Source organism: Pongo pygmaeus, chromosome 12 (genome assembly GCF_028885625.2).
Source record: "Pongo pygmaeus isolate AG05252 chromosome 12, NHGRI_mPonPyg2-v2.0_pri, whole genome shotgun sequence".
Taxonomy (NCBI): Eukaryota; Metazoa; Chordata; class Mammalia; order Primates; family Hominidae; genus Pongo; species Pongo pygmaeus.
Window position 1 is genome coordinate 29075774 of NC_072385.2, and position 23335 is coordinate 29099108.

The following is a 23335-nucleotide window of genomic DNA, read 5'->3' on the forward strand; positions in this document are numbered from 1 at the left end:
AAAAAGTTCAGAGTTATTTCCAATTCACTACTCATTTCCCTGTTTCAAGATAGTATTCTCACAGGCTCAGTACATAGTTTGTTGGCACACTCTCTTTCTTAAGCATAAACTCCCAATCTCACTTCAATCCAATTTCATATTGACATGAGTCATGCATATCTTACATATGTAACTAAATATACACTCCTATCCCATCTCTAAGCTTGGTAACCCCATAATTTTGTGGGGTTTCTCTTTTAAAAAAGAATACTTTTTTAAAAAAAATACTGCTCCTTTCATTCTAGTTATTCACCCTACCCCTGCCTTCAAGGATCAGTTTTGGTTTTTCATCCATTTATTTAGAAATGAGATCCTGCTCTGTCACCCAGGCTGGAGTGCAGTGGCATAATCATAGCTCACTATGGCCTCAAACTCCTGGGCTCAAGCGATCCTCCCACCTCAGCATCCTGAGTAGCTGGGGCGACATATGCCTGCCACCATGCCTGGGTGTTTCCATTCTTATACTAGGGTCTCTGTAGGGAAAACAAAATAAAACAAAATACCAACAGGAACATCAGAGAACATGACTTAGAAGAGGTTTCCTCTGCTCCATTTCTTCCTCAATCAACTCTATTCTTGGTTTCATTCAAATGGTAGCTTGTAAGTTTTACAAGATATAAGAAGGCCAGCACTAACCTTGTTTGCAACTTTACAGAGAAAATCTCCCCTCTCTGTTTGCAAAGGTCTCCTGTACTCAGCAGCAAACTGCACTTCAAGCTTTTACAAAGTGATGGCCTTTGTCCTGTAACATAGGTTTAACAGTTGGAGAATCCATTAGTCAGTAGATCACTGCACACCTGGCTTTAACTGAGTAGACATCAGTGTGGCTCTACTGCTGTGGAGGAAACTTTTAAACACCAGCATGAAGACTCACCTGGCTTTTCTTACCTTCGTCCTGTACCAACGATCATTAGAGGAGCTTTATATATGGTTTAAAACCCTCTCTTTAAGCCATTGACCTCATTAGGCCTGGTTATAATACTACTTAGGACTTAGGTGACCCAATTAATAAGAGGATTTCAAACGGTTTATTCACCACTATTAATTAATTAATCTAATGAACCCCCAGGTTGCTCAGGAGGCATATTTTGATAGATTGTTTCTAGATATCTAAAATTGTGCCAAACAGCTTCTAAATTTGCGAATAAGAAACAGATAATTTGCTTTAAAAAGATAACAGGAAATACTAGCAATTTTTATTATTGGATTGGTTATTTACCTGAAATACTGGGTCTCCTGCTTTTTGTTCCCCATTCCAATGTCACATGATCTCCATACCAATATGTCACATGATCGCAAACCACTATGTCACATGATTATGATAGGTGAACTTGGCTCCTTACTCCAATCCCACTTCTGAGAAAAAGGTGCAAGTGTGGCCACCTGCTCTAGGAGATCAATGCAAAACCAGGGAGTAGCAACGTGAGTGCTCATTTGCCCATACTTGCTAAGGATATGGGAAAAAAGGATATAGCCAGGGATGAAAACTTCTTCAAGAAGAGAGTATCTTTCTTCAGGCTTATGTCCAAAGGAAGAGAGGAAGCATATTGTGCAGCCCCAGGAACAGGAAATGGAAGGGACGTTCTTGAAACAGGCAAAGCACATTGCGCTGAGGGGAGGAAGAAGTCTGGTCTGGGTCCTTCCACAAGCGTGTCCAGTTTCTCAGACTGCACACAGTCCTACCCTACATCCACCGAGTGGAGAAAGGTGCAAGGCAGCTGTACGGGAAACAGGAAAACAAAGCCACAGGCAACTTCCCAGCTCCCTGGCAATAAAACAACCTCCACTCCCAGGAGAACATGCCCTCCCCAAGCTGAGGTCTGCTGCACAGTCCACTGGCACTCACTTCTGCCCTGCCTGCCTTCCTGCTTGTAGAACAGACGTCCCTGGCACGGCCTCTAGCCTTCCATCCCTGGAAGAGTGGCAGGGCTGTTCTGAGCCAATGGATGATTCCTACCTGACTCTCAGCAAAGTGACCCACGGAGGGTCTGCTCCACCACCATCAACACTGCAGTCAGGACCACTCTTGAATAAGGGATATTGCAGGAGTCTAACTGCCCTGAGGCAGGCCTTAGAAACCCATAGTCTATCACCAGCGACATTGTGCCCATGACCCACTTCACTGCAAGGTGAGTAGAGCCACTTACCTGAGGCTTCCAGGCTAAGGGCAATGAGAAAGTTCAAGAAAGGGAGATTAAGAAGTTATGAAAGAATGATAAGTGAGATAAAAGAGAGTAGGTGGAGGCTGGGGCTCTCCCTACATGCACTGGAAGAAGAAAGTGTTAATAAAACATTTAAAGCACTGTTGAATGTGAAGAATACGTATCTTTCTGCTCTCAGTTAGTGGGGTTACGAGTCCTTCTAGGTATGAGGGTATTAATGTCCGGGCTTCTGCAACTCAACCAAAATTATTTTCAAACTGATGTGGATTGTTCTGTTCACTGAAACTGTGAGAGAACAATTGAACATTTATTTGACACCCAACATTAGTCAGGTTCCTATGGATATTATATGACTCAATCCTCCACTGGCCCTGTGAGGCAGGTATCATCCCTTATTTTAGAGATGAGGAAACTGTGACTCAGAGAAGCTAAGTAACTTGTCAAAGATGGCACAGTTAGCATGTGACAGAGCCAGGATTTGAATCTAGGCCTGTAAGATTCCAAAATCCATGCTCTTCCACTGTATCAGAAGTGCCCGCACGATGGACAAATGCCTCTGCAGAGCAATCATTGCAACAGGTCCAAATCAATCTGGATACAAAGCATTGTCTATGGTCTGGAAAAGTAACACCACTCACAGATTTTATACCACTATCTGTCAAGTGTTTGTAGGTGCTGTTGTAATTTCTAAAATGCAAATTAATATAAGTTAACTAAGTCCAAAGTGGTTTTTTGTCACTTTATATTTTCTCTACCAGTAATAATAATGTAGTTAATACACACTGACCTTGTATGGTATGACTGGTAGAATAATAGGAAGGGGCATGACCTAAGTTTGTTATACTCTAAAGCGTAACTCTTAACTGCAGTACCCTACTGACCCAGTGGATGGTTAAGTGTGGGTACTATTGTATGATGATCTTAGAAATTTCTTGTCACTAAGAAGAAATATACTGAATAAATTCTCCATCTCTTCCCAGGGATACCAAGAATGACTACATGTAAGTTGTACTGGTATTTACAGGAGGGGCTTGAAGGGAACTGGGCACCTGTCATAATCTCCATCAGTCCCCAAAATAAAAACACAATCTATATACAAGCATTGTCTGTGCTATACAAATAAAACTCTATGGCCTGGTCCCCTGCCCCCTCGAATCAGTTGCCTGCTCCTAAGACTCTTCAGTGCAGCAATTCTCTGGCAGCTTCTGGGGAGTCCTAAGAGATTTGGGGTTCCTGGCTTCAGTGATAGAGACTCCAATCATCCCTAATGACTAAATGGCCTCAGCAATGGGAAAACTTCAATGGCAAAGTTTTAAGTGCTACTGTCCTAGTTAGGAGGAGAGGAATGATTATGAAAACTGAGGTACTCTGTATAGCCAGGGAAGTAGATTCTGGTGGGAGTTCTTGGCAAGACTTCTCAATTCATACCACACAAAGACCTGCCCTTGTGCCCTGAGCTACCCTGGGTTAGCACTTTTGGGAGTTAAAGGAATCCAGCATCTCAGGCTCCCTTGGTCCCCTCGCCCTCTGCGTCCTCACCTGCCTCCCTCCCAACACTAGTCTGTGCTAATAGAGACTGGGTTGTCTACGCCATGTCATTATTTGTGAATCCCAGGCACAGCTCTCCCTTCTCAGGAATAACAGCCAAGGAGGATGACCATGGGCAACTCTTTTAACCTCCCTGAGACTTAATTTTCCTCATCTGTAAAATGGAGACGATAATAATGCCCCATGACTTTGTTTTGAAGATAAAAATAAATTTTATATGTAAAAACATGTTCTAAACTACAGTGCTTCACAGAGATGCCAGTTACTATCATGATGGGTTTGCACTCAGGTCCTGATGGCTTAGCTTCTTGTTGATTTATTCATTTGTTTGTTTATCCATGCACTCAGGAAAAATAATTAATGGCTGAATTATAGGACAGGAAGTAGGAGGTGAAGTCTCTCTTCAGCCGTGAAGAAAACTTGGCAGGACAAGCAGGAGCTATTCATTGCCAGGACTCTGTAGCCTGCCTGGTAGGAGTGGAGGAAGGATAAGTTCAGAAACAGCCACACAAGCAGTTGCAGCCCAAGCATCTGTTGCATAGCTTTGAAACCTATAAAATGAGGGAGCTGCCCAAGAATATGTGGCAAAGGTACTTTGGCACCAATGGCTGGTGAGAAGGCAGAAGGGGAGCCCTTCCATAAAATTTCACTAAAACATTCAAGTTAACCCCAGGATATTTCAATGTCAAGCTTTAACTGCTGTGTGCTTTTCTTGTCTTGGTTTTAATCTACTATATGATAGGTAAAATGCATACCCTGTTGAAGAAGCCACTTATATGGTTGCATTATTGGTCTTCCAATGTCAAACATTTGACCAACATTTCAGAAAAGAAGATATACAAATGGCCAATAAAGCTCATGAAAAATTGCTAAACATCTTTACACATCAGGGAAATGCAAAATAAAACCAAAATGAGACAGTATTTCACACTCTCTAAAAAGGCTAAAACCAAAGACTAGCTATATCACATATTGGTGAGAATATGAAACAAAACAGAACTCTCATACATTGCTGGTTGGAGTGTAAAATGGTATGATTGCTTTGTAGAACTGTTCAGCGGTTTCTAACAAAGTAAACATACTACATGCCTCAGGAATTTTATTTCTAGTCATTTACCCAAGAGCAATGAAAAAAAAAATGTCTCCCAAAAGACTTGTATGAGAATCTTCACAGATTGTAAGTTCTACAAAGAAAAAAGAGAAAAAAAAAAATTTACAGTGCTTTATTCATAATAGCTCAAAACTGGAAACACTCCAAAAAATTCATCAACAGAAGAATGGACTAACAGTTGTAGTATAACGATATAATGGAAAAATACACAGGTTAAAAAAAAAAAAAACAAATCCAGGAAAAAATTCCAGTGAACCTGGGCTGGGTCAGGTGCCCACCTCTGGATCATTCAGCCATGTCTAGGAATATATTTGTTTGAAAAAGGGACTCCCTGTGGTTTGGAAAGAAGGGAGAAGTCTGAAACAAAATTTTAAAGTAACATTTTTATTTTGAAATAGTTTAAATTTCACAAGAAGCTTCAAAAATAGTACCAAGGGTTCTCATGTACCCTTCACCCAGCTTCCCCCAATGGCAATATCTTACATAACTATAGTACATGTCAAATCCAGAACATTACCATTAGTATTATACAATACTGTAAACTTAGGTACAGACCTTATTTGGATTTCCCCAGTTTGTTTTTACACACTCTTTTAAAAAAATATTTATTTATATTTCAGAAGCATATAGTACTGTGAATGTTTATCCCACAGGTAGATGCAAGTAACCATCACCATAATCAGGATACAGAACTGACCCATCACCATAAAAAGACTGCCTCATGATATCCCCTAACTATGTCTTTCATTGTGCCAAAAGTAAACTATTTTTTTTTTTTTTGATGGAGTCTCACTGTTGTCAGCCTGGGCTGGAGGGCAGTGGCATAATCTCGGCTCACTGCAACTTCCACCTCCCAGGTTCCAGCAATTCTTCTGCCTCAGCCTCCTGAGTAGCTGAGATTACAGGTGCCCACCACCACGCCTGGCTAATTTTTGTATTTTTTAGTACAGATGAGGTTTCACCATGTTGGCCAGGCTGGTCTCCAACTCCTGACCTCAGGTGATCCACCTGCCTCGGCCTGCCAAAATGCTGGGACTACAGGCATGAGCCACCGTGCCCGGCCAAGTAAGCCATTTTTTAAAAACAGCTTGATTTGAGATATAATTCACATATCATAGCCTTCACTCATTTAAAGTGTGCAATTCAATGGTTTTTAGTATGTTCACAGAGTTTTGCAACCATCAGCATAATCAATTTTAGAGTATTTTCCTTATCCATGGAAGAATCTCCGCAACCATTAGCAGTCATTCCCAGTTTCTCTCCCCTCCCTCTTCTCTTCTGTTCACCCTCTGACCCCAGGCAGTCACTTACCTAGAACTCTGGATGATTTTGTAAAAAACTGTTCTATAGTTGTTCACCATACCTGTGATGGAGAGAAGAGCTGGAGCAGTATCTGGAGAAGGACTTGTGTCAAAGACAGTCCTTTTGTCACGGTTTACCCTGGGAGTGACTTGTATATAATCAAATGCTGTAGAAAATGAGGATACAAAAAACAATAGGATTATTTGATCAGGTAATGACGTTGAAGACGCTAGTTCAAAAGCTTAAGCGTAGAAATTGGCCTGAGGCAGGAATGGGATTGCCTCTTCCATTGTAACAGAAAGAAAAGAGAAAAAAATCAGATAGCAATGCAGTTCAGTGTATAGAGTTGATGGGAGAAAACTGAGGGAGTTATCTACTGATTTTTAAGTCCTTTGTGAAACAGGAGCTCAAATCATGTGCCGAGAGTAAAAACTACATGGACTTAGAAAACGGAGAGCATGTGGAAAAGCTACTCGGTAGAATTGGAGAGAGAGCTGAAAGAGAGCCAAAAAGATGAGTGGGGTCTACATATGGACTAGTTGAGATTGGAGTCCATAAATGTTCATTCAGAGGTATTGAAATGCTGGGGTCTGGCACGGCAACCTAAGTACAGACAAGGAGAAAACAGAGGGCTGCGGTGGTCCAGGGCTGAGATGCAGCTCTGCAGGTGCCATGCAAGGAGGATACAGGGACAAGTGAGATGGAGTTTGGCAAAGGAATGGCTTAAGTAATGGCAAGTGGATTGGAAATGAAGGGAAGAAGGTAAGGGGCTATCATGGGGCCAGTGGGAAGATTTAAGCTTAAGGTTTTGGAGGTGGAGTGTATCGGCCATCCTTTTCTCCCAGCTGACTTCTCTTACCTTACCTCTAACTCCACCCACAGTTATAACAAACAGTAGCATACAAGCTTCAGCCTGCTTTGCTCAGGCCCTTTCCCAAGTGCTTGCTCACTCCCTCGTGCCTGCTTCCTGCAGTCTTGATTTCTAGGAGAACTGGAATCCCCTGTGGACCTCTCCAACTCATTCTCCTTAGTAACCTGACCAAAATCAAGGGCAGAAGGATGAGGGGGTGGATGGTGTGAGGAATAAATCAGGCATGCAGGGACTTGGGCTATCACATAGCCCCATAGACAGTGGAGGAGCAGGCAGGTGTGAGTGATTCTGGGCTGTGTGTGCAAAGACTCTGGTGACCTTTAATCAGGCCAGAGGCCCTCACAGTGCAAAGAGAGGAAGCAGGGGTTAGGAGCCTCAGCTGGAGGCTTCTTAATAATAAGTTTTCTTGTTTAACAATAGAAGGATGTTCATACTGTTAAGCTCTTTACTTAAGCAGGTTATTAAATGGTATTAATGAATGTTTCCAATTTTGTTTTAAGTGTGTGTATATGCAGGCATGGAAATTAAGCTGAATTGCATCTTCAACTATACCAGATGTTACAAAATTCTTCAAAGCAGTTGTACCATATTTACCCCTCTAAAGCAGCATATAAGTGTTTCCACGCTCCATATCTCCACCGAGATTTGTTATAATTAGACTTAAATTGGGTGGTTAAAGTCAGTTTCCTGACTGAGATTGGGCATCTTTTCATATACGCTCATTGGCCGTGTCAGTTTTACCTGCTCTGAACTGCCTGTTTGTATTCTTTGATCACTTTTCACTGGGTTGTTTGCCTTTTTCACATTTTATTTATTTGGCTTAAAAAATTTTTTATATCACAAGATATCATCAACTTTTTCTCATTTTTTAAAATAGAAGTCCTCATATACTATAGTCTGGGTCCTAGTCTTTTTTTTTTTTTTGAGACGGGGTCTTGCTCTGTCACTCTGTCACCCGGCTAAAGCACAGTGGCGTGGTCTCGGCTCACTACAAGCTCTGCCTCCCGGGTTCACACCATTCTCCCGCCTCAGCCTCCCAAGTAGCTGGGACTACAGGCACCCACCACCACGCCCAGCTAATATTTTGTATTTTTAGTAGGGACGGGGTTTCACCATGTTAGCCAGGATGGTCTCGATTTCCTGACCTCATGATCTGCCCGCCTTGGCCTCCCAAAGTACTGGGACTGCAAGCGTGAGCCACTGCGCCTGGCCCTAATCTTTTGATAATCATATGCCAAAAAAAAAAAAAAAAAAAAAAGGAAGAAGAGGAAAGAAAGAAAAGAAGAAAAAGAAAAAAGAAATTTTACAAGAAAAATTACATAATTAAAAGGGGTATAATCAGTACAGGAACTTGTATTAAGTTGTCAGAAAGACATGCTATATTAAAACTAGTTAGCCACGTTTGATCCCACAGATGATTGCTGTGGAGGGCTACCCCTTAGAAGGCCTTGGACCCCAGGGTTTTATGAGAACTGCAAGGGCACCTTCTAGAATTCTGGCCCCGTGGTGATTGGGATGGTGAGTGTTTAGTCTGCTATTTTTGCTGCTATAACAGAATACCACAGACTGGGTAATTTATGATAAACAAAAATTTATTGGGCCCATGGTTCTGGAGGCTAGGAAATCCAAGAGCATGGTTCTGGCATCTGACAAGGGTCATCCATGGTGGAATGGCAGAAGGTGGAGGTGAATACACAAGACAGAGAGCAAATGGGGCTGAGCTGATCCTGCAGAAATAAAGCCCCTCCTGAAAGAACAACATTATTCCATTCATGAGGGCAAAGCCTCATGACCTCATTATCTTTTTTTTTTTTTTTTTTTTTTTTTTTTGAGACAGGGTCTCCCTCTGTTGTCCACGCTGGAGCGCAGTGGTGCAATCACAGCTCACTGCAGCCTCAACCTCTCTAGGCTCAGGTAAACCTTTTACCTCATCTCCCGAATAACTAGGACTGCAGGTGTGTGCCGCCGCTCCCCGCTAATTTTTGTGTTTTTTTTTTTTAGAGACGGGATCTTACCATGTTGCCCAGCCTGATCTCAAACTCCTGGGCTCAAGTGATCCTCTTGCCTCAGCCTCCCAAAGTCCTGGGATTACAGGCGTGAGCCACTGCACCCTGGCCCTTATCATCTATTAAAGTTTCCACCTTCCAATACCATTACATATGGTAATTAAATTTCAACATGAGTTTTGATGAGGACGTTCAAACCAATTTTTCACACTTCTTAGGGTTAAATTCAGGGTTGAAGGGATATGCAATGAATTTCAGTTCCAGATGTGTACAGCAATAGAGAGGCCTAGGAAATTGTTGGCCTCCCTGAGGCCTCACCCAGGACAAGCAATGGAGAGAGGATGGCTCAGGAATCACCATTGTCAGCAGTTACTCCCAAGATTTGACCCAGGCTCAGTGGGTTTTCCTGAGGCTGGAACAGGAGTGAGAATGCCTCAGCCATGTTCCCCAGCTCCTCCTGGCTCCTGACAATCCTGGGGCCAGAGAATTGACTATTCAAGACAAATGGGTTAATGGCCCAGTGGGTCATGACACACAGGTAACAACAGAGAGCAACCTGTACTGCATTTCCTTGAAAAGAGTCAATTAAAGAAGGTGCTGACCCAGGCAGAGTGAGTGGCTCAGCCAAAACATCATTCTACAGCTCATTTTGTTCTATCGTATTCATCTCAGTCTGATTTAACTAATTTTGCCAGATTCTAGTACTCATCTAAATTTTTCTTAAGAGGTTATAACTGTGATAGAAAAAATAAGTAAAAATATATAAGAAGAAAATGGGAGCTACAGGTTTTATCTTTGCCTCCTCTCTCTTCTCTGTGTAGACATAAGTACAAACACACTAATAATATGTTCACTGCCGTATCCCCGTGTTAATTACTCACCTTGAAAATTACCAACTGTCTATAGAACTGGGCTGAGCCAGGATTGTAAAATAGGCAACATCTATTTAATATCTTATATCGTTGCAGCACTTTGGAATTTTGAATGGGCTTTCAAATAAGTTAAAATAATAGAAATAACCTTCCAAGAAAGATCAAGGAGATTTTATGTCCCCATTAGACATATAAGAAAAGAGACTGACTTGCCCAAGACGTTCTATCTAATAAATGATGGAGCTGAGACTGGAACCAAAACATTCAGATTCCGAGTCCAGGGCATTTCTTTCCATCATTTATTGGGTCAGATGATGATTTCTAAAGCATTTTTACACCCTGAAACTTCAGGATTCCGTGATTTATTTTGTCATTTCCAACAGTCAGGCATTCATGCTCTCACTTGCCATCTGGCTGCACAAAGACTGTTCTTCACTGCCACCTACGCCCACCCTGATTTTAACACTGCCCAGCACCTATTCACTTCCCCCGAAGCACCCACCCCCAGTCCCAGTGGAAAATATACTTATTTGGTGTTTTATGTTCGGAGACCTTCTCCACCCATGCTGTCCAATAGAAACAAAATGTGAGCCACACATTTAATTTAAACTCTTTTGTCAGACTCATTGAAAGAAGTGAGATTAATTTTAATGCTATATTTTGTTTAGCCCAATATACTCAAAATATTATTTCAAAATCAATATAAAAGTTGGGATATTTTATAATCTGTTTTGTACTAAATGTGTGTATTTTAGGCTTACAGCACATTTCAGTTCGAACTAGCTACATTTCAAGTACTCAATAGCCACAAGTGGCCACCATATTCGACTGAAGAGTGTTTTTTTTTCTATTTTTATTTATTTTTAATCTTTTACCACATCTTTTGAAATTTATTTTTTATTTCAATAGTTTTTAGGGAACAGGTGGTATTTGGTTACATGGATAAGCTCTTTAGTGGTGATTTCTAAGATTTTGCCATACCCATCACCTGAGCAGTGTATATTGTACCCAATGTGTAGTCTTTTATTCCTCACCCCCATCTCACCCTTCTCCCCAAGTCCCTAGAGTCTATTGTATCATTCTTAAGTCTTTGCATCCTCATAGCTTAACTCTCGCTTGTAAGTGAGAACCTACAAGGTTTGGTTTTCCACTCCTGAGTTACTTCATTTAGAATAATGGTCTCCAACACCATCCAGGTTGCTGCAAATGCCATTATTTTGTTCCCCTTTATGGCTGATTAGTATTCCATGGTGTGTATGTGTGTATGTGTATATATATATATCTAAATCTATATATATATCGATATATATATCGATATCGATATATATATAGATATCGATATATATATATCGATATATATATCGATATCGATATATATATATCGATATATATATCGATGTCGATATATATATATCACATTTGCTTTATCCACTCATTGGTTGATGAGCATTTAGGCTGGTTCCATATTTTTGCAATTGCAGATTGTGCTGCTATAAACATGGGTGTACAAGTGTCTTTTTCATATAAAGACTTCTTTCCCTCTGGGTAGATAGCCAGTAGTAGGATTGCTGGATCAAATGGTAGTTCTACTTTTAGTTCTTTAAGGAGTCTCCATACTGTTTTCCGTAGTGGTTGTATTAGTTTACATTCCCACCAGCAGTGTAAAACTGTTCCCTTTTCACCATATCCCTGCCAACATCTATAATTTTTTAAATGTTTTAAATTATGGCCATTCTTGCAGGAGTAAGGTGGTATCACATTGTGGTTTTGATTTGCATTCCCCTGATCATTAGTGATGTTGAGCATTTTTTCATGTGTTTGTTGGCCATTTGTATATCTTCTTATGAGAATTGTCTATTCATGTCCTTAACCCACTTTTTGATGGGATTACTTCTTTTTTCCTTGCTGATTTGTTTGAGTTCCTTGTAGATCCTAGATATTAGTCCTTTTTTGGATGCATAGTTTGTGGAGACTTTCTCCTACTCTGGGGGTTGTCTGCTCTGCTATTTCTTTTGCTCTGCAGAAGCTTTCTAGTTTCATTAAGTCTCATCTATTTATCTTTGTTTTTGTTGCATTTACTTTTGGGTTCCTGGTCATGAACTCTTTGCCTAAGCCAGTGCCTAGAAGAGTTTTTCTGGTGTTATCTTGTTTTGGTCCTCCTTAGAAGGTGGTTTCATAATCAGCTATAAAACTCCAACAGGTGCTCTTAAATGCAGGTTTCTGATAACTGTGGAGATTGTGACATCAGAATAGAAGAAAACTTTTAGGACTCACGGAGTACTGAAATGTTCATGAATATCAAGCAGAACAGGAATTAACTGCATGGACTAAACTAATAGAAGTCTGAAATAATCTTTTTAAATTTTGCTTAAAATGTTGCTGATCCTTTGTTTTGTTTTTCAGAGTCAAGAACACTTTTAAGCTATTTACAGCTTTTAACAATTGAGTAAAGTATACTCCTATGAACAAAATTTGGAGCATATTCATTTCTAACTGATTTCTCCAGAACTTGGAAATTATTTGTGGGTATTTTTAACTTACAACAATATGTTATTTGCATAAGTGCAATAATAATCTGTTTTCTGTAACAGGACACAATTGGAGAAACTGGTATTTTACCAAGGCTTTGACAGGGATGGCATGCTTTCCTTTAAGGAATCCAACTTGACTTATGGAGTCTCTAAAAGACCCTTGGAAAAACTGACCTCATACCTTTGTCTACACAGTCCCTGTATAGGGTTCCTGACCTGTGGCAAGTAAAGAATGTCACCTTCTGACAGGCCCAGGAGCCCCAGGTTTATCTTGGGAACCTCAAGAGAAGAGGAATTTACTCAACTCACAGGTATTTGATGGTACAAATCCATGGCTGGACTTGGCTTTTAAAAAGTCTTATCTGAGATTCCTTCTATGGAACAAAGTTCCATCAAAGCCAATTTATAAGCCTATGTAAATATTTTTGCTGCACTGTATACAAATAATTAGGCCAAGTATAAGAAAGCAAACCAATCCTACCATGATTTGTCTTTAGTAAAAATGGGAAACTGGAGAGAAAAATTATGTTTCAAAAACTATAGCACACCTATTGTTAGATTCTAGTCTTCCCTGATGTTTTTCAAATTTTATTATTTTCTACAGTTTGGATTGAATTCTAATTTTTCTTGGCTACAAGTCTTCATCTTCAAAATAATGTTTTCATTTTTTTCTCTTCTTTTTTTCCCCATTTTTCCTAATTTGGAGTCACTGAAAACTAAACTGTGCTTTCCTGTGAACTGAAGCCAAACAACTTAAACTTCAGAGGAAAATAACAGCAACCTATATACATACATAAGCCACTTTCATACCTGCCTACTGATGTATGGACTTCAGAGTTATGTGGCCTACATCGATTTGCCAGAATTGTTCTTTTGCTTGTTGTTGTTTTTCTCGCTTCCTCCCCTTATTTTCTCTTCAAAGGACATGAGACTTCACAACCTTTTAAAAATGAGCTTTCCTAATAACTCAGGACCTACCCATCTAGGAATAAACCATCCCAATCAGGAGAGATCAGATGAAACCTGAGACCACAGACTCATTTTCTTCTAAAATGCTTTCTCCAAAAGATTTTTAATAAGAAAAGCAGGGAAATATGAAAGGAAAATTTCTTGGGCCCCCAAAATCACTAAGCTAAAGAGAAAAGTCAAGCTGGGAACTGCTTAGGGCAAACCTGCCTCCCATTCTATTCAAAGTCACCCCTCTGCTCTCTGAGATAAATGCATGTCTAATTGCCTCCTTTGGAGAAGCTAATCAGAAATTCAAAAGAATGCAACAATTTGTCTCTTATCTACCTATGACCTGGAAGCCCCCTCCCCATTTTGAGTTGTCCTATCTTTGCTTCGAGTTGTCCCGCCTTTCCAGACCAGACCAATGTTCATCTTACATATGTTGATTGATGTCTCATGTCTCCTTAAAATATATAAAACCAAACTGTGCTCTGACCACCCTTAGCACTTGTCATCAGGACCTCCTGAGGCTGTATCACAGGCACATATCCCCAACCTTGGCCAAATAAACTTTCTGAATTAACTGAAACCTGTCTCAGATTTTCAGGGTTCACATAATCAACCTTCTGAATTCTTTATCTGGCAATTCAGAGATTTCTTTTTGGTTTCGATCCATTGCTGGAGAGCTAATGTGATCTTTTGGGGTTGCTATAGAAACTTGTTTTGTCATATTACCAGAATTACTTTTCTGGCTCCTTCTCATTTGGGTAGACTATTTCAATGGAAAGATCTAGAACTCAAGGGCTGCTGTTCGGATTCTTTTGTCCCATGGGATGATCCCTTGATGTGGTGTTCTCCCCTTCCCCTAAGGATGGGCTTCCTGAGATCCGAACTGCAGTGATTGTTATTTCCCTTCTGGGACTAGCCGCCCATTGGGGCTACCAGGCTCTGGGCTGGTGGTAGGGAATGTCTGCAAAGAGCCCTGGGATATGATCTGTCTTCAGGTCTCCCAGCCAAGGATACCGGCACCTGCTTGGACCAGAGTGTTTTAAATCGTGACTGTAAGGTGAGCTTTTGATGTTCTAAGGCAAAGGTGTGGCCTAACATAGTTTTTTTTTTTTTTTTTTTTTTTTTTTCCTGTCTATGGAGGGAATATTTTGGACTATGTGAAATTGTGCTATACCGGGTCATATCAGCTCCAAGCTCCCTTGAAGCATTTGTCTTAAGTCTCAATTCAAACCTGGCTCTGCCCGTAACTGGTTGTTTGACCTTGAGCAACTGACTTAACCTCTCTGGGCCTCTATTTCCTCACCTACAAAACCAGAATACTATGACATATTTTCAGTACTTTTGTGTGAGTTAAATTTAATATTCTGTATAGGGACCTATCACTGTGCCTGTCCTATATATCCACACTTCAACAACAGCAACTCTTGATTGCCCTCTCCTCCCTCTATGCTGTTCAGTCATGCTCCACCTTCTATGACTAGATCAGCCTGGTACATAGCCACCACTTGGGGAGGAGAAAAGGAATTGACCTCCTCAGTTGCCCCTAGACATCCGTGCACCAGCACACCCGTGAGCACATGTGCTGGGTTGAATAGAGTCATCCTGAAACTCATATCCACCAGAAAACTGAATGAATGTGGCCTTATTTGGAAACAAGGTCTTTGCAGGTGTAATCAAGATGAGGTCCAATCAGATTAGGGTGGGGCCTAGATCCAATGATTAGGGTCCTTAAAGGGAGGCCAAGTGAAGACACAGGGGAATACATAATGAAGGCTGTGTGGTGATGGAGGCAGATATTGGAGAGATGTGTTTACCACCCAAGGAGTGCCAAGGATTGCTGGCAACACCAGAAGCTAGGAAGAGGTAAGGGGTGATTCTTCCCTAGAGCTTTCAGGAGTATGGCCCTTCTGGCACCTTGATTTTTAATTCCTAACCTCCAAAACTGAAAGATAGTACATTTCCATTGTTTTAGTCCATCCAGTTTGCAGTAATGTGTGATGGCAGTCCTAGGAAATGAATACAGCATCATATTTTTTCTAGGTGGCTTTGCCAATAGATTGTCAATTCACGTTCTGTCATATTCAGTTTTATGTCCCCTGTTCTTAGCATAGCACATGGCCTACCCGGGTGCTCTTAAATGATTGTGGGCTGGAAATGAAGCGAGAAAACACATGGGGAATACCAAGTTGGATACACATGGAAGGGTGTCAGTCTAACCCTGATACAGCTCGAAGAACAGCTTACATGGGCCAGGGGAAGGGGCAAGTTTGGAACATTCTGTGGGTGATTGTGCCAGAAAGTGATCCAAGAATCTCTGATTGGAGAGTTTGAACGTAAGACACAGAGAAGGACATGTGCAGTAGAGGAGCCCAAAGCAGAAAGACCTCTGAGAGGAGACAGTAAGCAGAAGCCTTGAGGCAGGAGAAGCCATGAGTGCATACCCACAGGAGACCAGAGAGTACTCAGAAAGTCACTTGGCTGTTAGAAGTGGTCATTATCAATACAGAATGGAGACTTCCCGAGTCTCAGGAAAGGCCACCAAGAGCTGCCCCTAGGCCACTAGGAGGTCTCCTGGAGAACATTTTGGCTCCTCATGCCACCTATTCACCCTCTGCTGAGGTGGCTTCCAATGCTTTCTCACTCACTTCCCTTATGAATCTTTACAGCTAATCACCATCCTCTGAGGTAACCTGAGTATTTTTCTCAACTGCAGGCCTAAATGTAGTTTGATTTAATTTGACTGCTTCTAGGTAGTTTTATTTTTACTTTATAGACAAGGAAACTGCAACTCGTATTAGCCCATTGGTGCATTTAAGCGCTCTCTTTCTCCTCCTTTGTCTCTCACTATTTTTCTCTCTTAGTTAGTTAGAGAGTGGGCATGTGACACAGAGAAGACAGCAGCAGGAGAGGTACATTTTGATGGAACAAGGAAGGTGTTGTGTGAGAAATCACTGGGTGTTCACGGGTTCTGCTGAGACCTGCTCGGTCGTGGAGACCCTAACCGAGTGGTGCTGGAGGAATCAAAGACACACACACAGAAATATAGAGTGCGGAGTGGGAATCAGGGGGCTGACAGCCTTCAGAGCTGAGAGCCACGAACAGAGTTTTACTCACATACTTATTGAGAGCAAGCCAGTAATAAGCATTGTTTCTATAGATTATAGATTAACTAAAACGGGAAACAAAAGTCTCTCTATGCTGAGCTGACTAGACCTTGGGGAGGGGTGACATATGAACCCCTGTGGCCACCACCAATGGGACTGCACTGGGTCAGACCCAAAGCTAGCACAACACTGGGTCTCACCCAAGGCCTGTGGGAACTGCTGCCTGGTTACCATTGTTGTTTCCTCACAGCCCACAGGCTCTACTGTCAGCAGGTCGTGAATCCAGTCAGGCTTACAGTCTTCCTTTCAGGGAAGTTCATTCCCCCTGTTTCCAAGTATATCCAGAGATATCATCCCATCTGGAAGTCAGGGCCTGGGGTTGGAAAACTTAGGAATCTATCTGGTGCTCTATTCTACTGCTGCTGACCTGGCACCCATGCCACAAGACAAAGTCCTTCCACTCTTCTCTCTCCTTTCCTCAAGCAGAAGGAACCTCTCCCTGTGGCCACCACCACCCCAGGCCCACAGTGAGTACTACTTGGCTACTGCCAGTGTTCACTCAAGCCCCAAGAGCTCTGTGTCTTGGCTATTATATATATGATTCTGTGTCTTGGCTATTATAAATAATGCTGCAGTCAACATGGGAGTGCATATTTCCCTTTGACATATTCATTTTCTTTGGATACATACCCAGCAGTGAGATTTGTGGGTCATATGCCACTTCTACTTTTAATTTTTCGAGGCACCTCCATACTGTTTTCCATAATGGCTAGATTCGTGTATATACTCACCTAGAGTGTATAAGGGCTCCATTTTTCCATGTCTACACCAGCATTTGTTATTTTTTGTCTTTAAAAACATTTTTAGATTGAGGTGTACATGTGTAGGTTTGCTACATGGGAGTTAAAACATAATCCTTTCTTTTTCTTTTTCATAAATAGAGACAGGATCTTGCTATATTGCCCAGGCTGGTCTTGAACTGCCTTGACCTCCTAAAGTGTCAGAACCACAGACGTGAGCCACTCCACCAAGCCTAGAACTTCATCTTCTTTTGTAAATGTGCTTTCATCTTCAGCATTCCAGACTTAGTACCATCCTCCCAGGCACTTTATGTCCTCTTCTTTGCTCTCATCCTTGGCATCTTGTCCCAAACTGAGTCCTGTCAATTCCACCTCTAAAACAGATCTGTAATATCTTTCCTTTTTCTCTTAGCCACTTTCATGCTGCTGATAAAGACATACCTGAGACTGAGCAATTTACAAAAGAAAGAGGTTTAATGGATTCACAGTTCCACGTGGCTGGGGAGGCCTCACAATCATGGCGGAAGGTGAAAGGCATGTCTCACATGGCAGCAGACAAGAGAAGAGTGACAGCCAAGCGAAAGGGGTTTCCTCTTATAAAATCATCAGATCTCATGAGAGTTATACACTACCATGAGAACAGTATGGCGGAAACTGCCCCCATGATTCAATTGTCTCCCACTGGGTCCCTCCCACAACACAAGGGAATTATGCGAGCTACAATTTGAGAGGAGATTTTGGTGGGGACACAGCCAAATCATATCATTCCTCTCCTGACCCCTCCCAAATCTCATGTCCTCACATTTCAAAATGAATCATACCTTCCCAACAATCCCCTAAGGTCTTAATTCATCTCAGCATTAACTCAAAAGTTCACAGTCTAATGTCTCATCTGAGACAAGGCAAGTCCCTTCTGCCTATGAGCCTATAAAATCAAAAGTAAGTTAGTTACTTCCTAGATACAATGGAGGTACAGGCATTGGGTAAATACAACCATTCCAAATGGGAGAAATTGACCAAAACAAAGGGGCTACAGGCCCCATGCAAGTCTGAAATCCAGCAGGGCAGTGAAATCTCAAAGTTCCAAAATGATATTTGACTCCACATCTCACATGCTGATGAAAGAGGTGGGTACCCATGGTCTTGGGCAGCTTCTCCCCTGTGGCTTTGCAGGGTACAGCCTCCCTCCTGGCTGCTTTCATGGGCTGGCATTGAGTGTCTGCAGCTTTTCCAGGTGCATGGTGCAAGCTGTCAGTGGATCTACCATTCTGGGGTCTGGAAGACAGTGGCTCTCTTCTCAGAGTTCCACTAGGTAGCACCCCAGTGGGGACTCTGTGTGGGGGGCACCCATCCCACATTTGTTTTCCTCACTGCCCTAGCCCAGGTTCTCCATGAGGTCCCCACTGCTGCAGCAAACCTCTGCCTGGATGTCCATGCATTTCCATACATCCTCTGAAATCTAAGCAGAGGTTCCCAAACCTCAATTCTTGACGTCTGTGTACCCACAGACTCAATACCATGTGGAAGCCGCCAAGGTTTGGGGCTTTCACCCTCTGAAGCCATGGCCTGAGGTGTACCTTGACCCCTTTTAGTCATGGCTGGAGTTGCTGGGACACAGGGCACCAAGTCCCTAGACTGCACACAGCAGAGGGACCCTGGGCCCGGCCCACAAAACAATTTTTTCCTTCTAGGCCTCTGGGCCTGTGTGGGAAGAAGCTGCCACAAAGATCTCTGACATGCCCATTGTCTCGGTGATTAGCATTCGGCTCCTTATTACTTATGCAAATTTCTGCAGATGGCTTGAATTTCTCCTCAGAAAATGGAATTTTCTTCTCTATTGCATTATCAGCCTGCAAATTTTCCCAACTTTTATGCTCTGCTTCCCTTATAAAACTGAATGCCTTTAATAGAACCCAAGTCACCCCTTGAATGCTTTGCTGCTTAGAAATTTCTTCCACCAGATACCCGAAATCGTCTCTCTCAAGTTCAAAGTTCTGCATATCTCTAGGGCAGGGGCAAAATGCCACCAGTCTCTTTGCTAAAACATAACAAGAGTCACCTTTGCTCCGGTTCCCAAGTTCCTCATGTCTATCTGAGACCACCTCAGCCTGGATTTCATTGTACATATCATATCAGCATTTTGGTCAAAGCCATTCAACATGTCTGTAGGGAATTCCCAACTTTCCCACATTTTCCTGTCTTCTGAGTCCTCCAAACTCTTCCAACCTCTGCCTGTTACCCAGTTTCAAAGTCGCTTCCACGTTTTCGGGTATCTTTTCAGCAGTGTCCCACTCCCGGTACCAATTTACTGTATTAGTCCATTTTCATGCTGCTGATAAAGACATACCCAAGGCCAGGCGCGGTGGCTGTAATCCCAGCACTTTGGGAGGCCGAGGCAGGCAGATCACTTGAAGTCAGGAGTTCGAGACCAGCCTGGCGAACATGATGAAATGCTGTCTCTACTAGAATGAAAAAAAAAAATAGCCAGACAAGGTGGCAGGCACCTGTAATCCCAGCTACTCGGGAGGCTGAGGCAGGAGAATCACTTGAACTCAAGTTGCAGTGAGCCAAGATCATGCCACGGCACTCCAGCCTAGGTGACAGAGTGAGACTCTCTCTCAAAAATAAATAAATAAATAAATAAATAAGACATACTCGAGACTTAGCAATTTACAAAAGAAAGATTTAATGGACTCTCAGTTCCACGTGGCTGGGGAGGCCTCATAATCATGGCAGAAGGTGTAAGTTATGTCTCACATGGTAGCAGACAAGAGAAGAGTGAAAGTCAAGCAAAAGGGGCTTCTTCTCCTTCTTTTTTTTTTTTTTTTTTTGAGATGGAGTCTTGCTTTGTAGCCCAGGCTGGAGTGCAGTGGCGTGGTCTCGGCTCACTGTAAGCTCTGCCTCCTGGGTTCGTGCCATTCTCCTGCCTCGGCCTACTGAGTAGCTGGGACTACAGGCGCCCCCCACCACGACCGGCTAATTTTTTGTATTTTTAGTAGAGACGGGGTTTCACGGTGTTAGCCAGGATGGTCTCAATCTCCTGACCTCATGATCCACCCTCCTCAGCCTCCCAAGGTGCTAGGATTACAGGCATGAGCCACCGCGCCCGGCCGGGGTTTCTTCTTATAAAATCATCAGATCTCATGAGACTTATTCACCACCAGGAGAACAGTATGGGGGAAACCACTCCCATGATTCAATTATCTCCCACTGTGTCCCTCCCACAACACAAGGGAATTATGGGAGCTACAATTTGAGATGAGATTTCAGTGGGGACACAGCCAAGCCATAGCCCCATCACTCTAGTCCAACCATCATCTCTCATCTGGTCTTCTGTGAAGTCTCCCGAGTCACTCTGGCTCACCTGCAATGCAATCAGCAGCCAGGGAACACTTTTTAAAACATAAATCTGACCGTCATGTGCCTGTGGAGTGTCCTGGGGGCTGGATGGAGAACGCCCTCCTCAGCTTCTAGGATTCTTAGGGTTGGGGACCCAGGTGCAGCAGGTGAGGTGTTGGAAGTCATCATAGTGAGGCAGGGTTCATGAGAAGCCATTTCTCAGAGAAATTTTTGGGAACCAGAGACAATAGCTCCCCTTGGGACTGAAGGCAGCTGGAATGTGGGACAGGAGAATGAAGAAGCAAGAGTCCAGGAAGCACCTGCCTAAAAGGAATTACCTAGAACTTAAGAGCTGAATGCAGCCGGGGGAGTACCCACAGGAAGAGAAGCTTTGATGTCAGCCTAGACTTGGGTTTCTAGCTGAGCTCCTCCATTCTCAAGGAAGCCACTTTCCTCAGCTGTCAATTCCGGTGAATTAATGAGAACTCAAAGAGATGACATTTGCAAAAGATCCTGATATCCTCAATAAATACTTTCAACCTGTATGCAATAGTGTCTTTTCTTTTTTTTTTTTTTTTTTCTTTGAGATGGAGTCTCGCTGTGTCCCCCAGGTTGGAGTGCAGTGGTGCGATCTCAGCTCACTGCAAGCTCCGCCTCCTGGGTTGACGCCATTCTCCTGCCTCAGCCTCCCGAGTAGCTGGGACTACAGGCGCCCACCACCACGCCCGGCTAATTTTTTGTATTTTTAGTAGAAATGGAGTTTCACCGTGTTAGCCAAGATGGTCTCGATCTCCTGAGCTCGTGATCCGCCCGTCTTGGCCTCCCAAAGTGCTGGGATTACAGGCTTGAGCCACCGCGCCCAGCTGCAATAGTGTCTTTTCTTATAATATTTATTACAATACTGGAGTAATAGGAAATGTTAAGAGGTACCAGACAGAAGGAATGAGGAGGAGGAGTTTATTTATTTATTTGAGATGGAGGGCGGGTTTCACTCCTATCACCCCAGCTGGAGTGCAGTACCACAATCTTGGCTCACTGTAACCTCTGCCTCCTGGGTTCAAGCAATTCTCCTGTCTCAGCCTCCGGAGTAGCTGGGATTATAGGTGCGCACCACCACGCCCAGCTAATTTTTTGTATTTTTAATAGAGAGTGGGTTTCATCATGTTGGCCAGGCTGGTCTGGAACTCCTGACCTCAGGTGATCCGCCTGCCTCGGCCTCCCAAAGTGCTGGGATTACAGGTGTGAGCCACCATGCCTGGCCACGAGGAAGATATTTAGGAGATATTTCAGAGGAGAAATAATATGGGTGAGAGCAGACACTTTCTGAAACTTTGAAGAGATCACTGAACAAAGAGGATTTTTAGGAAGTCTGGTTTTGTGATGTGTGAAATGATTCTTTTTGGTGCCTGCAAGGTAATTTTCTCTAAAGTTCTGTATTCCTTTTGCAGGCTTTTGGTGACTAATTTGTGCTCCTTGGAACAAGTACCAGGCAGAACCTGGACTAAAGGTAAGAGAAGACTGAATTCATTTGAGACACAAACTCAAACTGAGAAGAGGATCTTGCATTTGGGAAGTAAAACAGGCTTGGGGTGGGGCAGTCACAGCTCACCGGGCCCTGAGGGTGTGGCAAGGAATATCTTGTGCTGTTTCTATTTAGTCCCACCTAAGTCCAGGTGCAGCAAGCTTTCTTTTTCTTCTTTCTTTTCATTTTTCTTTTTTTTTTTTTAAGACAGAATCTCGCTCTGTCAACAAGGCTGGAGTGCAGTGGTGTGATCTCGATCTTGGCTCACTGCAACCTCTGCCACCCAGGTTCAAGAGATTCTCATGCCTCAGCCTCCTGAGCAGCTGGGATTATAGGTGGCCACCATGCCCCACTAATTTTTGTATTTTTAGTAGCTATGGGGTTTCACCATATTGCCCAGGCTGGTCTCAAACTCCTGATCTCAAGTGATCCGCCCACCTCAGCCTCCCAAAGTGCTGGGATTACAGGTGTGAGCTATGATGCCCAGCTATGTTTTTGTTTTTTTTCATTTCTTGTAGAGATGGAGGGTCTCACCATGTTGCCCAGGCTGGTCTTGAACTCCTGGCCTCATGCAAATCCTCCCTCCCAGCCTCCCAAAGTGCTGGGATTACAGGGCTGAAACACCGTGCCTGACCTAGCTTTCTTTTCAGTACCTCCTCCACTCCCACACTGGCTGTCTGGGATCCTCCCTCTTTCTGGGAGGTAAGTATTTGCGAGTGTATGCCAGGTCTTTGAAAGGAAGGTTATCCATAAAGGGGCTGGCAAGGACTAAACAAGCCTGAGGACGCGGGTGGGCATCGTCTCTGTGGAGCCATTGCCAGGCAACATGCTGGCTGCTGCCCAGGAGAACCTCCCAGGATGGTAACATGGCCCTCTGGGCTGATGACAGGGTGCTTTTGTAGGTGGGGCTGGGCATCCCCAGATTTTCCCACACTGTAATACCTTTTAATTGTTGGTATGTGCTAGAGCTTGGTGTAAAAAATAAAATGGATGAGTTCCATTTTGGGGGTCAGGATAGAGTTTTTAATGGGTGCATTATTTCTCTTTTTACCCTAACTCTGCCAACAACAGAGAGGAACCCAGTGTTCTCACACTCCCCTCCCAGAGTTAAAGTTCAGGAACTCCCTGGGTGTCCAAATCTGGATCCTTGCTCACAGTGCCCTGCCTTGTG

The 23335-nt window shown here is 43.0% G+C and overlaps 2 protein-coding genes across 7 annotated transcripts in view; one reads left to right on the forward strand and one right to left on the reverse strand.

The window, feature by feature from the left end:
• The window catches only part of LOC129030877 (lysozyme g-like protein 2), a 120585-nt gene extending 111777 nt beyond the window's left edge, over positions 1-8808 (reverse strand). For 5 of the 6 annotated variants that reach the window (XR_010123226.1, XR_010123227.1, XM_054476716.2 and 2 more), the window contains exon 1: positions 676-8808. The gene's annotated coding sequence lies outside the window, so the exon portion shown is untranslated. The remainder of the gene's footprint in view (positions 1-675) is intronic. The other variant, XM_063649211.1, reaches the window with a different exon arrangement.
• The window catches only part of LYG1 (lysozyme g1), a 118051-nt gene that overhangs the window by 75940 nt on the left and 18776 nt on the right, over positions 1-23335 (forward strand). Inside the window, exons 2-3 of the mRNA XM_063649216.1 lie at positions 12638-12753; positions 22091-22149. The gene's annotated coding sequence lies outside the window, so the exon portion shown is untranslated. The remainder of the gene's footprint in view (positions 1-12637; positions 12754-22090; positions 22150-23335) is intronic.